At 45.2% G+C, this 5393-nt stretch overlaps 1 pseudogene; it reads left to right on the top strand.

The window, feature by feature from the left end:
• The first annotated feature begins 3945 nt into the window (after positions 1–3945).
• LOC148032551 (putative protein phosphatase 2C 57 pseudogene) lies at positions 3946–5024 on the top strand (annotated as a pseudogene).
• Positions 5025–5393: the final 369 nt, after the last annotated feature.

Below are 5393 nucleotides of genomic sequence, written 5' to 3'. Positions count from 1 at the left end.
CGGCTTGAAACGCTTGATCAATAAGCAGTCCATAGGTCTCGGGGTAGAGCTTCGTAGCTCCCCTCCATTTTGGTTCCATTTTCGGGACCGACAGAATCGATCCTTGAGCACCGCGTGCATCGAATCGAGCATAGAAGTAGGGTTTGCAACCCGAACCGGTGCTCGAGATAGTTAGGAGATTTAAGAGGATTTGATCCATGGAGCAAGTAAGTTTTTTGATTTGTTGTTGAATGTTAGAGTAGGACCATCAATCTCCATCTCTGGTTTTGATTTTGGTTGCATTAGATTAAGATTAGGATAGGAAAACAGAAGGATTCTGCTGTTGCTAGAAATAGGGAAATAGGGGCACAGAGTCAGATTTCTGGCTGGAAGAGTATGAAGGATTAATTTCTGAGGTTACAGCAGGCTGGGATGGGAAAATAAGAGGCCCAGGAAACCAAGAAGGACCACATTTGACATCCTGCCTTCTGAGAAGACAGTGAGCTTGAGAGCCAGGGAGAGAGCGAGAGAAAGAGAGAGCTGTGGGGAGATTGTTGAAGTGCCGATCGATTCAAGCGCTGCATTGCTTCAAGGTATGCCACCCGAGAGTTCCTTCTATTGCTTTGCACCTATTTGGAAGGCACGATACGATTCCATGGAGTAGGCGTTGACCTTGAGGCATCGCATGCAACCGTAGGCTATCGTCCGCGTCGTTGGACCAGGCCGTCCCCGAGTCCCAGAATAGGACTGCTTGATTTCTGGAGTCGGACTGTCCGATTCCGAAAATTGGACCACTTTTTTGATCCGAGTCCTAGAATCTGACCACTCGAAAATCGGGCCACTCCGTTCGACTATTATAATCAGATCCGGTGTCAAAATCGGACCACGTGTCCTAGTCCCAGATTTAGACCACTTGAACCATTGTAGTAGTTGGCGGACCTTCCCTATCCAACTAGGAAAATTAGACCAAAGTAGAATTTGACCACTGTTTCTAGTGTGAAACTCGGACCAACCCGTCCAATTCCCAGGATCGGACCAGCCCGTCCGATTCCCAGAATCGGACCAGCTTGTCCAATTCCCAGAATCAGACCAATTCACCAGAACTTTAAATAGAAGGTTTTTAAACTTGCCCCACAATCCTGGCCACCTTGGTCACATCTCTTATCCCCCAGGGAACCCAATTTGGCCTTTAGAAGCCAGAGGCTAGATAGGATAACCGAGGATTTACCTCAAACAACTAGACACTGAACAGACCAAATTTAGAATTTGACTTGACACTCTCGACGACCAACCAACCAACCAACCTTGAAGCAGAATAGAGAATGCAGTAGGGACCTTCAGTAGAACCTTAGATCAGCCCAGAACCTACGCCACATCAGGCTACGAACGTGAGGGGAAGAGTGGAGTTTGCATTGAGCATTTCGTGCATCCACACCTCACTTTTTTATTTCATCACCAGAGGTGGACTACAAGAAAAGGAGAAGCATGTTTTCGCACTGAGCACTAGAAAGCACGAAGCAGAATTTGTGAATAAAATTGACAACTGCTTTCAATAACAAGGAACTCATCAAGAGATATAATAACATCAAGGAACCCACTATTAGGAGAAGACCCCAAAACATAGCTGGGTGCTTGAGAGCCCCATCAGTAGGACCTTAAAGAGGGCACGAAGATCCAAAAGGCAACAACATAGAGGATCGGACGCTGCCGAAGCTACTCAAATTGATTGACGACCTTGTGGAGCTAGAAGTGGGAGGAATGTCAGGATCACGAGGCGGACAAGGAGAGGAATGACTGGACTTGGAAGAATTCCCAGTCCTAGTGCAGGAGTTAGTCAATGAGTATGACTTGTTGACTAGGACAATAGTTTAGGGCAGACCAGTAGAGGAAGTGGTAGCAAACCTAGAAGAGGAAAGAAAGGCAATTAGAAAGGTGCTAGAGAGCATAATTGCCTATAACCACGAGCAAAAGGCTAGGAAACTCCAACAAGATGGAGACATGTACGAGGGCTGGCGTGTGCTAGCCCTGGCTGGTGCAGCCAAAGCAGGACCAAATGCAGAGAGAGAGCAAGCAGCAGAGGCTCACTTATCATTGAGTGAACTTATAACAAGGCGGCTCATGGACAACACGTCCACTGAGCAGAGCACAATAGCCTTAGCCACAGCATTACTCTCGGGATTAGGGGTCACACAAGGGGCAGTCTAGGATCCCTGTTGTAGCAAAGCAGCTAGACAAGTATGAACCTAGCAATGACCCATATAGCTTTGTGGAGAAATTTGAACAAGTTTGCGAAGAAAACTGTCTCACAGACCTTACACAACGCTCTCAAGCTTTCGAGCTATGTTTAGGTGATAAGGGGAGAATTTGGTACACTAGCCTAGATGCAGCTGAGCGCACAAACTTTGCCCATCTTAAAGACCATTTTATCAAGAGATTCTCTAAGGCAGGGTACTCTAGCAATCTCATCGTCTGGTTGATGAATGTCAGTCAGAGGGAAAAGGAAGAGGTAAGAGACTACATTACTCATGTGCATGGCCTCTTCAAGAGGATCCCTGCCAATGAGCGACCTAACGAGAAGGCTGTGTTTATCGTGTTTATAAATGGAATTCGAAGTGAGGGGCTCTACAAGGCTTTGGCTAGTAACTCCACTCTACATAGAGACGTGTTAGCTAGAGTTTTTGAAGAGGCAATAAGGGTGGACGATCAGCTTAGGAAGCATGAGGAACGTCAGTCGGGACGGTACAAGCCAGAGAGCTCCAAAGCAGACAATAGCTTTGGGAGAGAAAGATAACTCTAGTATACAAGATAAGGGAAAAGGTGTTGACCAAGGCCAGGAGCTGGCCGAGGTGAGAATGGAGCTTGCACGATTGCAAGAACAGATGAGGAAGCCTGTGCGGTCACATGTGTAATGTATACATACTGTGGCGGAAACCACCTCCTAGCCGAGTGCCAAGATGCTAGATCTAGGCCGTGCTCAAACTGCGATAGGTTCGGTCATGATGCATTGCATTGAAATTGCCAAGGAGATTCCCATATGCACAGCAATACAACCCTCCATACTTAGGCAACAAGCCACCTAACCTCTTTAGTAGGGGAGCCCAATTGGTGCTCCCAGCACCAAATGACGCAAGACCGGCTATTCCTAGGCTAGAGATGAACCCAACAGACATACCCAAACCACCAGGGCCCTATGTAACCCAACCACCGAGTGACGCTCCTGTTCACTATGTGGAAGAACCTAGTGAAGAGGAAACTTATGTGAACCCGTACATCTCCTATGATGAGGAAGGCAATCCAGTCCTAATGGACTATCGACCATGCCGGTAATGGCGCTAGGTAGAGGAAGAGGCAGAGGCTTTGGAGGACCAAGCCAAATCTCATGCTGGACTTGCGGTCATCCAGGCCATATTTCATCATGCTACCCGGAAAGGGAACATGCAAACAAGGACAAAGCTGACCTTCGATGCATCGAGTGTGGAATTACATACCTATTTCCTGATTGTCCTAGATGGAAGCCATCAACTAGTTCTGCCAATGTGCCTTACGTTGTCGTACTGCTGCGCATCCGAGGTGTGGAATCCACCAAAAAGTTGTGTGTGTGACATTTGCTACTTTGTACATATTTAGTTATTGTGTTTGTATTTTGTTTTGCATGGGCGGTAAAGCGGAGAGGGGTTTGGAGCAAGAGGAACTTATCTATAATACTCTGGTCAATATGTATGCTAAGTGTGACAGTCTAGAGGAAGCATGCTAATTGTTTGATAGATTACTAGTTCACAATGTAGTTGCATGGACAACCATGGTTGGTGCATATGTCTGATGCAGTGATTGTATTTCTACTCTTAAACAGTATGACAAAATGCTTGATGAGGGCATTAAACCAAGCAAAGTCACCTACTTGTTGACATTCAAAGCCTGCAAGTTCTCTCGAAGGAGCATGTTTAATAGAGAAAGGCATCCTGGAGGATGACCATAGCAGCAGAGTTTGTCAAAGACAAGTTACTCAATTACATTGTTGAAGATGTGGCATTTCCAACTGCAATAGAAGAGGCTGTCCATCATGCCTTTCTGCAGACAGAGACAGCATTTGCAGAAGCTTGTTCAATCAATCATGGCTTGTCATCTGGCACAACAGCTTTAATTTTCTTAGTGCTCGGAAGAGACTTGTTTGTGGCCAATGCAGGAGATTGTAGAGCTGTCCTTTGCAGGAAGGGCAAGGCCATTGATATAACAAGGGATCATATGGCCTCATGTTCACTTGAAAGATAGTGAATAGAGTCCCTTGGAGGCTTTGTGGATGATGGATATCTGAATGGACAGATCAATGTTGCAAGAGCCGTTGGAAACTGGCATATCAAGGGATTAAAGGAGGGCATGAACTGTCTTCTCAGTGCAGAGCCAGAATTGAGACAAGCTTTGTTGATGACTGAAGAAGACAAGTTTATGATTATTGGTTGTGATGGTTTCTGGGATGTGTTTACAAGTCAGATACTTGACAATAATGAGTGTTTTAAATCATATACCTCAAATATATACAGCCGAAGAGTACTTAGTGGTGAATTTGTGGTTGTGAACAAGCATCTTCTGAATGATTTGACTGACATGGGACTTTGGAACTTAGAGTTGAAAAACAAAATTATCCACTATAATGGCTCTATACAGAAAGTTTAGCAGATTCCTGATGATTTGAAAGCAGTTTACAGGACTGTTTGGGAGATCAAACAGAGGACTATTGTTGACACGGTTGCAAGACCATATGCATTTATCAAGTTTGATACTGATATTCAGAAGACCAGAAAGCTTTACTTGGACATTTGTGTAAAAGAGCTTCATGTGTTTTGTAAGGAGACAAGTGCTCTGTCTCTGGAATTTCCTGTTCTATATGATCAGTCACTCAGTCAGGAAGATCCAAGCTAGATAAATGCTGAAGACATAACGGACATCATGCTGATAATTCTCTGTTCATTGGCTAGAATACTGTGCTTGGGTCTTGTTCTGTACTTCCACTTCAAGGTGGGCAGACAGCAGCAACTGGTGTTACATGATTTTGACTCACCATGGATTATTCGCATGGTGCTCGTTGCCTTCTATGTATTGTGGAGCTTGGGCGATTAGTACGCAAAGAGTAATTGGTAGCTCTATCATTGAGTTGTATGCAAAGTCTGGATGCATTAATGAAGCACATTGCATGTTTAATCAATGGCTGGACTGTGATGTAATGAAATGGGGCTATTGTGAGAAGGGGCAGCTTTTCTGGTAGAAGGAAGGGGCCGCTTTTCTGGTAGAAAAAAGGAGGCTGCTTTTCTGAGCGGACCCGGTTGCTTGTTCGTGTGCAGACTTGGCCCTGTTTGAGGCTTTTTAAAATATCACTCACGTATTGACGACAACGGAAGAGAGGAGATAGTGTCGATAAA

Source organism: Lygodium microphyllum, chromosome 8 (assembly GCF_053477565.2).
Source record: "Lygodium microphyllum isolate KBCC chromosome 8, Lygodium_microphyllum_v1.1.10, whole genome shotgun sequence".
Lineage (NCBI taxonomy): Eukaryota > Viridiplantae > Streptophyta > Polypodiopsida > Schizaeales > Lygodiaceae > Lygodium > Lygodium microphyllum.
This window is presented reverse-complemented; position numbering and strand designations above follow the sequence as displayed.